Source organism: Manis javanica, chromosome 11 (assembly GCF_040802235.1).
Source record: "Manis javanica isolate MJ-LG chromosome 11, MJ_LKY, whole genome shotgun sequence".
NCBI classification, from domain to species: domain Eukaryota; kingdom Metazoa; phylum Chordata; class Mammalia; order Pholidota; family Manidae; genus Manis; species Manis javanica.
Window position 1 is genome coordinate 97052270 of NC_133166.1, and position 12222 is coordinate 97064491.

Genomic DNA, 12222 nt, shown 5'->3' on the forward strand with positions numbered 1-12222 from the left:
TATCAGATGTAATGCAGTAGTGTTGGAAGCATAGGTGTCTGCGCTTGTCCTCTGAAAAGCTCAAGGACTTTTTAATCATTTGGGGATTATCCATATTTTTAAAAATCTTCAAAGTCACACACATCCCAGAGAAATTCACAAGATACTTACACAAAAATGTTGCTTACAAGGGTATGAGGAGGGGCGGCCCAGGGCTCAGGGCGGCGAGTGTGGCTGCCACCGCCACCAGGAACCTTGTCCAAGCCCACCTGCTTCTGGAGGTAATGGGGCTACCTGCTTGACACATTGTGACAGAACTGACACCAAAGCTGAAGTCTCCTTGATCATGAACTCCATAAAATCCTCTTCTGACCACCTTCAGTATGGAAGGCTGGAAGAGCACCTCATGGGAGGCTTCAGTGTCCATAGGCAGTTGTCACAAAGACTCACTCATCAACTTCTTAGTGAATTTGACAGACAAGAAGATGACATTCACTTAGTGACATTGTATGTGACAGAATTAAATGACTGGGAGGAAAATGAAAAGCACTTTCTAATAATTTACAGCATTGGAGTCAGCATTAAAATGGCAGAGATTTACAGAGCTTCCTTCCAGGATGGAGGCCCAGAGGAGTTGCTGTATGCTGCACAGGCTTTAACAGGAGGACCAGTGATGAGTATTTATGATGCAAAGACAGCAGCCTCATACAGGACCCTATTCCTGCGGGCCATTTCCCCATTTGGGTTTCTGGTTGCAGCAAGATGCTAAGCAAGTACTAGAGAATCTGTCTCCTTCACCTCTGAGCCTCCCCTGCCTTGCTGAGTATATTAGATCTACCTTGATTTATTTATTTTTTTAAATACCCATCTCCAACTAACATGCTATTTCCTGGAAATAAAGCTCTACTCTACAAAAAAATGAAGATGACTTATGAGAAAATATCTATTCTCCTGGAAGCTAAAAACAGGAATTACCAAGGAAAGCAACTTTTTGGCATGACAAAGACCATTGGTGGGGGTTAGAAAGAGTACATATTTGGAATGTACCTCTGTTGAGTCTTAGTTCTCCTTCCTTACTGTCTTTCAAATGACTTTCAAAGTAAAATCTTAGTTTGGCAAAAAAAAAGTATGGGGAGGGGCTACATATGTATAGACCCTATGAAGCCCATTGATGGACACAGGGGGCTCCAGAGACCTATGTTTAAGGATGCCAAACTCATGCTACTATAGGGCAGTTCGGCTCCAGCACAAGGCTAATGGAACAAGGTTTATAGGTTTGGTCCCTCTGTGGTTGAGTTGACCATACACAAGAGCTCTTATTTCAGAATAATCTCAAAAGTTCATACCTGAAAGGAGGTTTAGCTTGTGCTCAGCTCAACCTCCTATTTTTATAGATTAAAAAGAGAAAAAAAAGCACTGAGAAATTAGTTATTTATTTGAAGTCACATGGCTAATTAGTGGCAGGGCCAGAACTAGAGCCCAGGCCACCTCCCATAGATACCAAGTGAATGGTCTTCTAATGGTGATTCTGGAATATCAATTTATCTATGGAGGAAGCGCATGACTATATGCTTTCCATTTTTAAAAACATGAGCCAAGAAAGGCAGCCGTAATTTACTGTCTGTCACACATCTGCTCATTTATTCAGTTATCAAAAAAAACCATTTAATGTCCACTATGTGCCAGATACTAATGGGTATTGTTTCCCATAAGGCTCAAACCTCCTTTAACATATTATTAACAAAAACAGTCAGACAGATATACACCCATACACAATTTGTGACAACATCCCTTTTATGACATTTATGTTTTTCTCACAAGACATATTCACTCAGATGCTGTCCACGCTCCAGAATCCCACTGGCTCTAGCTTCAAGCCATGTCATGAATTGAGGTAGAGGGAGACAATTTTAAGTCCTATACCATCTATGGCTAGTTCAGTTCCAGGCTCATCTTAGGTGGGCATGTGACTCTGAAACTCTTTTAAAAAAAGTTTGGGTGAATACTATAACTAAACCACCAAACTCAACAAGGGGGCCAGGTCCCATCAGTGCAGGCAGAACTAGCTCTTTCATGCTCCTGCAGCAACTCCAGGCCCTACCTTGTACTCTACCATCTTGCCCCTTCTTGTCCTCACTCCCTGGCATACTTCCACTTGCATGCAGACCTTCTCGTATCCTGACATGACTCCACCTGCAGCTGGAGCTTTTTCCTGGGAGAGCCGAGATCACCTTTAGGCTTAGACGTTGGTTTCTCCTAGACGGTGGTCTTCCTAGACAGTGGCTTCTTCCTAGGCAATGATCTCCTTCTTCTACTCCTATCACTGCAGGTCTTATGTACACATGGACTTAGACTTTCAGTTGGATGATCTTCTGTTAAGCCAGGGTCATGTTAGACCAAGCCAGCCATCCTGAGCTGAGCCCTCCCTAATCTGGAGGCACATTCCCACAGCTGGGCTTCTTTGGGAGTTGAGTGGGAAAGGGGTCAATATGGAGCATTAACTGTGTGTTAGGCACTATGCTAAATACCTTCCATGGATAATCTCAATAATCTTGTTGTTTGGATAACAACTTTATTTTTGTTTGTTTCTAATTAAAAACTTTTTCCTTGATAAAAAGGGGAATGCCTTCTCATTAGGGGCATGTTATAATTTAATTTATATATTCTCTTTTTTAAATTTCAGATGTACTGAAATATAACAGACATAAATATAAGATATTTAAAGTGTACATTATGGTGATTTTATATTCACATACATTGTGAGAAGATTTTCCCCATCTAGTTACTTAACACATAACACACCCATATTTGTGTGTGTGTGTGTGAGAACACTTTTCTACTTTCTTAGTAAATTTCAGTTATACAATACACACTATAGTGACTTTTTTTTCAAATGTACAATACAGTGGTTCAATAGCTACCCATGTTATTAAATCCTCACCCCCTCTATTCCCGTTACTATCTATTAATGTAGAAAAAATGTTGCAGAATCATTGACTATACTCTCCATGCTGTACTACCATCCCCTGACCAACTTATATTGTGATTGCAAATTATTGAGCCCCTTTGTACTCCTCACTGTCCCCCCAGCACCCACCCCAACCCCTCCCCCTTGGTAACCACTAGTCACTTCTATAGTGACTATTTTGCATTAGATCCTCAGACCTTATTCATCTTAAGCTGAAACTTTGTACCTTTTTACCAACACCTCCCAATCCCCCACCCCTCAGCCTCTGGCAACCACCACTCTACTCTCTGAGTTTGATTTTTTTTTTTAAGATTCCACAAATAAATGATACCATGCAGTATCTGCTTTTCTCTGTCATATTTCCTTTAGCATAATGACCTCAAGGTCCGTTCGTGTTGTAGGATTTCCTTCTTTACCATGGCCAAATAATATTCCATTACATGTATGTGTATACCACATCATCTTTACCCATTCATCTGCTGACAGACAGTTAGGTTGTTTCCATATCTTAGCTATTGTGAATAATACCACAGTGAACATGAGAGTGCAGATATCACTTCAAGATCTTGTTTTCATTTCTTTTAGATGTATATACCTAGAAGTGGGATTGTTAGATTATATGGTAGTTTTTAATTTTTAATTTTTAATTTTTAATTTTATATTTTTAATTTTTTGAGGAGCCTCCATACTGTTTTCCATAGTGGCTGCACAGGTTTACATTCCCACCAACAGTGCACAAGGGTTCCCTTTTATCTGCATCCTCACCAATACTTGCTATCTCTCCTCTTTTTAATGATAGCCATTCTGACAGTTACCAGGTATGAAGTAATATCTCATTGTGGTTTTGATTTGCATTTCCCTGGTGACTAGTGATATTGAGCTTCTTTTCATGTACCTGTTGGTCATCTGCATGTCTTCTTTGGAAAAATATCTATTCAGTTTGTATCCACTTTTTAATTGGATTGTAAACTTTTTTGCTATTGAATTATATGAGTTCTTTATATGTTGTAGATATTAATCCCTTATCAGACATGATTTGCAAATATTTACAAATATATGCATTCCATAGGTTGCCTTTCCATTTTATTGATGATTTCCTTTCTTGTGCAAAAGCTTTTTAGTGTGATGTAGTCCCAATTGTTTGCTTTTGCTTTTGTTGCCTTTGTTTTTAGTATCAAATCCAAAAAAAGTCATTGTCAAGGCTAATGTCAAGGAGCTCACCCCCTATGTTTTCTTCCAGGAGTTTTGTGGTTTCAGATCTTATATTAAAGTTTCTAATCCATTTTGAGTTGACTTTTGTGTATGGTGTAAGCTAGGGATCCAGTTTCATTTTTTTGCAAGTAATCCAGTTTTCCCAATACTATTTATTGAAAAGACTGTCTTTTCCCCATTGTATATTCTTGTCTCCTTTGTTAAAAATTAATTGGCCATATATATATGCATTTATTTCTGGGCTCTCTATTCTGTTCCTTTGATCAATGTGTTTGTTTTTATGCCAATACTATTTGATTACTATAGCTTTGCAACACAATTTGAAATCAGGAAGTGTGATGCTTCCAACTTTGTTCTTTCTTGATTAATTTGGCTATTTGGGGTCTTTTGTGGCTCTATACAAACTTTAAGATTGTTTGTTCTATTTCTGTGAAAAATACCATTGAAATTTTGATAAAGATTGCATTGAATCTGTAGATTGCCTTGGATAGTATGGACATTAACAATATTAATTCTTCCTATCCATGAGCATAGAATATCTTTCCATTTATTTGTGTCTTTAGTTTCTTTCAATATCTTATCGCTTTCAATGCACTGATCTTGCACTCCTTGGTTAAATTTATTCCTGGGTATTTTATTCTTTTGATGCAGTTGTAAATGGGATTCTTTCCTTAATTTCTCTCTGATAATTCATTGTTAGTATATAGGAATGCAATTGATTTTTGTATACTGATTTTTGTATCCTGCAACTTTGCTGAATTTGTTTATTAGTCCTAACAGTTTTGGGGTGAAATCTTTAAGGTTTTCTTATATAATCTGTGATCTGAAAATATAGATAATTTTATTTCTTCCCTTCTGATGTGGGTGCTTTTTATATATTTTTCTTACCTAATTGCTCCGGCTAGGACTGCCAGTCTTATGTTAAATAAAAGTGATGAGAGGGAGCATCTTTTGTCTTGCTCCTGCTCTTAAAGGAAAAGCTTCCAGCTTTTTACCATTGAGGATTATGTTAGTTGTGTTCTCATCATAAATGGACTTTATTATGTTAACTTCCTTCTATGCCCAATTTGCTGAGAGTTCACTTAATCTTTACAACAGTGCAGCAAAGAGGTTCTTTTATTAACCCCGCCTTAAAGATCAGGAAGCTGAAACTTAAAGAGATTGAGTAATTTCCCCCGAAGTTTGCAAGTGGTAAAGCTAGAACTGGACCCAGCAGCCTGGCCCCCACAAAGGCCCTTCTCAGAGCTGAAATTACAGGAGCCTCAGTGAAGCAACCTCTAAGTGTAGCTCCTCCCACCTGCGGCATGCCCAGAGAGAGCCATTCTGTGATGTCTGTATTATTTATTTTGCCATGGTGATATTCCATGTTATACTTTATTTTCCTGTGCATGTGGCTTATTATTTTTTTAAATACATTCTGAGTTCCTTGATAGGCATCATATTCCACTATAACACTACACATGCCAAGAAAATAGTTCAGTATTTATCAACTGGGGCCCAATGCCAAGAAGATAGTTCAGTATTTATCAACTGGGGCCCAAAACTGCCTGAGGACAGACACATCCAGCACAGAAAATCAGACCTGTGTCTTAAAATATTCTAGGCCTCAGAGTCTAGAGTCAGAGCCATGGGGGCTCAGTCCTTTCTTCAGAGCCATCCTTGATTTTTATTTCCCTCCCCACCTTCCCCCACCAGCCCTATGACCAGAGCTGGGACTCAGTATGTGTAAAGACCTTGGGATCCAGTGACATAAAACATTAAAATCAGATGCCATTCCAGTTCAATCAAATTTATAGCCAGAATTGAAGGAGGCTTAGAAATCATGCTGTTCAACTCTCAGGTTGTAGATGAAGAAACAGGCTCACAGATGACAAATGACCTCCCAGTCTTTGTCAGCTGGCCAGTGGCTTATCCTTTAAACTCTTGCCCAGAGGCAGCAAAGACACACAGGAAATACAGGTTGGCCTTTGCCTGGTTGGTGTGTGTCAGGGTGGGAGTACGGGGTGGCTTTCTTCCCGAGGCCAGCTGTTCTCAAAGCCAGCCTGCTTGGGGAGCACTGTCCACTCTTCAGGGGAGCCATCAGCAGCTCTTCCTGTGTTCACACTCTCCCCTCTAGTCCATCAGCAGTAGAAGCCACAGCTGAGGCCTGTGCCTGAGCTGGAACCTGGTTCCACCACTCCTTCCATCCTTCACCACCAGCCCCTCCCTTCCCAGTGCCAGCTCTGGCCCAGTGACCAGGTTAGGAATGTCACACAGGAACATATTATGACTGAGCTTCCTATTTCTCCTCCTTGGGTAAAAAGCCTAGAGCTGAGGAAAGTGTTGCCATTCTATTCTGCTTTCCACAGAAGCCAAGGGCTAGAGGAAAGAGAAGCCCCATTGCTTCTTCCAGTGTTGGCACCAGAGTACTGAGTTAGAGCATCAAAGAAGGATGTTTGTCCTCACTGGACCTGAACAGTGACCTTCCTCGGGGGTGGATGGGTCAAGCCTTGTCCCTGATATGCACTCATAAGCCCAGTATGGATCAAGAAACAGCACATATAAAAGACCTTTCTGAAGACGGAGGGGCATTGTTCCTGACAAGCCTGCAGAAATAGCAAATAGCATGTGGGGGGCTGAGCTCTACCCAGGGAATCTGTCAGGCTAACAAAGGACCAGCTCTCCCAGGGACAGGAATTTTGGAAGATGAACTGCAGGGAAACTCATTTAGTGGGGACAGAGGAGCCACCCTCTTCCCATTTCCCTCTGGCTGTGCTTCCACAAAAGAGTTGGGCAGCTGGCTCATCCCCATCCACCTAGGCCTGCAAGCTGGTGGGAATAATTTTCATCTCTCCTGTATGGCTGAACCACACCCCCAGATGAATCAACCTATCCACTTCTTTGCCTGTCCCCAGGCAACCAAATACTCCTGAGGAAAGTCTCCCCATCTGACAGAGCAGTCCCACTATAACTGAGTATCACCAACCCCACAGTTGAAAATTTTACTACTTTTCTCTGGGCGGCTCACCCTCCTACTACCAACAGCTGTCGCAATCCCTTTCCCCTGTCCTGACACTTCTGATGCTCCCGCCTCTCCACTCACTCTCCACACAAGTCACCACCTCTGACTTCTTCCTTTGTGTTACCAAATGTTTAAACCTACCCTACACCTTCACCCTTCTTCTTGCTTCCGCTTACAACTGAAGAGTTCATCCGTGTCTTTGACCACCACTGCCTCACCTCTTCTGCAGGCTCGTCCTTCTCTACCCAGCCATTAGTTGATAGAGTTCAGGGCATGGACTTCTGTCTTTTTTTCAATTGAGGTTCATACCACAATATGCATAAATCTTAGTGTCCAGCCTGATGAATTTGGACAAGTCACATTTGACATTTGACTCAAGGTATAGGTTCTCTTTTAAGTTTCTTTATTCTCAAGAGCTTTTAAATAACACACTCTACTGCCCTGTTAAACATGTTTAAATAGTATTATAAACATTGTTCCATATCTGCAGTTATTTTAATGAGTGCAGTTTATGGATGTACCGTAACTTAGTTCCTTGATCTCCTATTGTTGGTCATATAGGTCATTTCTGATATTTTTATTTCTATGAATAGTAAGTGATAGACATACTCATGCAGTTTCCTTCACATGTGACCAGGTGATTGATGTTAATATTACTACTATCCAGTCAAAAATTGTTACTATGGGGAAATTGGGGATATTTGGAAAACACACATTAAGTATTTTGAGATCAATAGCGAGAGGGTAAGTACCAAGTTTGCCCACACACCAATACTGTGCAGCACTGAATCTCATGGAGCAGAAACTGGCTTGCTCTAGGAGGCTGTAAGTGCTATTTGCCTGCTCTTCTAAGCTCTCAACATGGGAGGTACCACCACAGATGATAAGGGTCTCTGGCCAAGGCACCGCTCACTCTGGAAGTCATGGGCCATTTGCCTTGTTCCCACCCTGTGCTTTGGCAGAGGAGTTGGTCCTGATGGAGCCAGATGGATCTTAGATGACTCTAGAGTACTCTGAGGACACGGATTGACTGGAGCAGTTTCTGAGGCCTGAGATCAGTCCTGGAAGTGATCTGTCAGGCCTGGACTTGGATGGCCGCAGGACAGAACAGGTCAGCAGAAGTCAGTGCCAGAAATGCAGCAAGAGTAGGCTGCTTGAGCAGACAGGAGAGGGCACAGTCATGAGAGTGAGAGAATTGTGGGGACAGCAGAGAGGGACTGTTGGCACAGACTACTCAAGATTCCTCTCTATCTCCCCAAATATTTAATATTATAGTGCCCCAGTGCTTAGTCTTTGGACTTCTTTTTTCTATATTCACTTCCTTAGTGATCTCACTAGGGCTTATGGCTTCAAATATCATCTATACAAAGACAATTTCCAATTTTATATTTCTAGCCTGAATATCTGACTTATACATCCAAACGAAAAGTTGACATCCCTACTTGAATGTCTACCAGGCTCTCAAGTTTAAAATTTTTAAAAGTAAACTCCTAATTTTACCTCCCTCTACCCTATTCTGATGTAACGTCAGGTAATGGCAATGCCACCCTTCCAGTTTCAGGCAAAACTTGAAGTCATCCTTGACACTCTCTTTTTCTCACAACTTATATCCTACTCATAATCAAATCCTGTTGGCTTTACCTTCAAAATATATTCAGGCTCTGCTTCCACCCAAGAAAAACAGGACTTAATCTTCACCACAAACAACTGAAAAACTGGATCAAGGATGTGACACCACTATTTCCAGATATTGGACAAACAACACTACAGGACTGTGATCTGTAAGAGAAAGGAAACAAATAAGAGGAACCTTCAATTATGAAGGCAATTTTCAGATTGCTCAGTTCCCAATACAGCACCATTGCAATTCTACAGATTGTTTGGAAAGACGCTTACAAAGCCCAATTGTCTTGCTTAGTTGAGAAGATAGAGATTAGAGTTTGGGGAAGCCAAGTCAGCTAGAGTTTACCACACAGATGCCAAAAAGGAGCCGCAGAGAGAAAGAGCTCCACGTAAGGAGTTGAGTGTTTGGTTGAATACCAGTCTGTGTGCACAGGGTGACACTTCACAAGGCCAGGCTAGGCCAGAGAAAAACTGCTGGAAAACACAATTACTGGGGAGCTGTAAGCTGAAAAATTCCTCAAGCTCATGCATGGCTGGGGATCATTCAAGTTCCCACCAGCCAGGGTGGAGTGGAGTACAGACCTTGTATTTTCCACAGATGACCTAATACCTGCCATCCACATACTCTTCCACAATGTGACCTTTCTATTCCCACAGTGAGAGGGTGAGTCCAATCCCCTTCTCCTTTAATCTTGGAAGGTTGGTGACTGCCTCTACCAGTTGAATCTGATAATGATGCTGTACTGATTTTGAGGCTAGGTGGGAAAGGCTACGTAGCTTCCAGACACCCATATCATCTACCACTTCTCTCTCAGCTCACCCTCTGGCTGTAACAGGAACCCTTAAGATCAAGTGATAGTAGAGAAAAAAGCCAAGCTTAGTTCATGGATGGGTCACATCACAAGTGGATTGATGCTACATTAGAGCCCACCCAGGGGCAGCCCTGAAAAACAGTGGTGAGGGGAAATCTTCACAACAGAAGCTGTTGTGCATCTGTTATTTTCTGTGAGGAAAGAAAAATAGCCAAGGTAAAGAATATAGAAGAATTCATTTGTAGTGGTGAATGGCTTGGCTGTTTGGGTCAGGGACCTCAGGAAGGGGAAAGATTTAAAGACAAGGGACAGGAAGTCAGGAGAATAGGCATGCGGATAGATAGACCTATGGCAGTGGGCATGAAGTGTGAAGATGTTTTCTACCATAGTAATGACCTCCAGAAAGCAACTACACTCAACCCAAATAGACAGAATGACTTGGCCAGTTGATGTCAGATAGCCTCTGTCACTGGCTACCTGGGTGCCACCTCCCAATCACAAAGGCTAGTCTATTCACGGCCACCAGAAATAACCAACCTGCCAGGAACAGAAGATGATGCTCAACTCCCAGTATGTCCTTTGTGGACACAAGCCAACCACCTGTGGCCAGTTGATTATACTATGCCTTTTTCACCCTGGGAGAAACAATTTATCTTGACTGGGATCAAAACATACTCCACTAATTCAAAATTCATCATGGATTTACATGTAAAATGTAAAGCTATAAAACTTTGAGGAAAAAAAAACAGGAGAATATCTTTGAAATTGAGGGATAGGCAAAAAGAGTTCTTTGACTTGACACCAAAATCATCCACAAGGAGAAACTGATAAATTTGACTTCATCCAAATTAAAAACTTTTGCTCTGTGAAAAGGATAAAAAAACAAACTGCAATTGGGAGAAAATATGTGCAAAGCACATATCTGACAACTAGTATCTAAAATATGTAAAGAACTCTTAAAATTCAACAGTAAAAAAAAAATCCAATTAGAAAATGGGCAAGAGATGTGAACAGACATTCCACTGTATCAGAAGATATACAGATGGCAAATAAGCACATGGAGAGATGATCAATATCATTAGCCATTAGAGAAATACAAATTAAGGCCACAATAAGGTATCATTACACACTTACGAAAAATAGTGACAAGATCAGATGTTGGTCAGGGTGTAGAAAAACTGGATCACGCACACATCACTGGTGGGAATGTGAAATGGTACAGCTGCACTGGAAAATAGTTGAGCAGTTTTTTATAAAACTAGATATACACTTACCACATGACACATCGATTGCATTCTTGGGCATTTATCCCAGAGAAATTAAGACTCGTGTTCACACAAAACCCTGTACACAAATGTCCATAGAAGCTTTATTCATTACAGTCACAAAACTGGAGACAGCCCGGGTGTCCTTCAATGACTCAAATGGTAGTACATTCATACCCCGGAATACTGAGCAATAAAAGGGAATGAACTGTTGATGACTGCAACTTCAGTAGATCCTCAGGGAATTGCGCTAAGTGAAAAGAGCCCGTTCCAAATGGTTATGTACCATATGATCGATCCCATTCATAAAACATTTTGAAGTGGCAAAATTTTTAGAAGTAGAGAACAGATTACTGACTGTCGGGCTAGGGGTCGGGGAGGGAGGAAGAGGCGAGTGTGGCTGTAGAAGGCCAGTGCAGGGATCCTGGTGAGGGTGCAGCTGTTCTGAACCATGGCTGTGGTGACAGGCATACAGACCCACACATGATAGTTGCAAGTACTAAGTGTGCGTGTGCACGCGTGCACACACAAATGAGTACAAGTAAAATTGGGGCAATATGAATTTTATCAGTGAACATATCCTGGTTATAGTTTTTGCAAGATGTACCATTGAGAGAAACTGAGTAAAAGAGTCCTTGGGATCTCAGTTTTTTACAATTTTTACAATCACTTGTGCATTTACAATTATCAAATAAAGATTTAATTGAAAAACAATACGTTCCCAGTTGATATTCCAGATTAGGATTTGCCCTCCTTGCCAATAGAGCCTTGGCCAACACCACAACCCAGAAGCTTCCACAGCATTAGATCAACTGACATGGGATCAAATGTAACCTTGCCTTGGACCATGGGCCTCACTTTTTAGCAAAGGAGGTGTGGGATTGGGCAAATGACCATGGTATTCCCTAGTCCTATCTCATACCCAGAAGCCACTGGCCTGAGAAAGTGCTAAAGTGGCTGCTTAAAGGTACAGTTGATCAATTTGGAGTTGATCTCTTACAAAGTTGGGGTTTTGTCCTCTAGGATGTGGTCTCACCATAGTCAACAACCATTTTATGTACTGGGTCTCCAATAGAATACAGAAGTTCTGGAACCAAGAGGAGGACCACTCACCAGTGCTCCAGTGACCTTGAGGACTGTGTGTCTCCACTCTGTGCAACTTTGGCTTTGGCTTCGTGGGTTTGGAGGCCCTGGTTCCTGAAGGGAGAATGCTTTTACCAGGAGGAGGTATAGTAGGAGTTCCAGGAAGCTTTAAACCATGCTGCTGCCTGGTCACTTCAGGTTCCTCATGCCAAGAAATCCGCAGACAAGGAGAGGATCACCACACTGGCCAAAGTGATTGACCCTGATGATCAGGATGTG

The 12222-nt window shown here is 41.5% G+C and overlaps 1 protein-coding gene and 1 pseudogene across 3 annotated transcripts in view; both read left to right on the forward strand.

The window, feature by feature from the left end:
- The window catches only part of DTL (denticleless E3 ubiquitin protein ligase homolog), a 132623-nt gene that overhangs the window by 57182 nt on the left and 63219 nt on the right, over positions 1-12222 (forward strand). The window lies entirely within an intron of this gene.
- LOC108393222 (protein N-terminal asparagine amidohydrolase-like) lies at positions 57-941 on the forward strand (annotated as a pseudogene).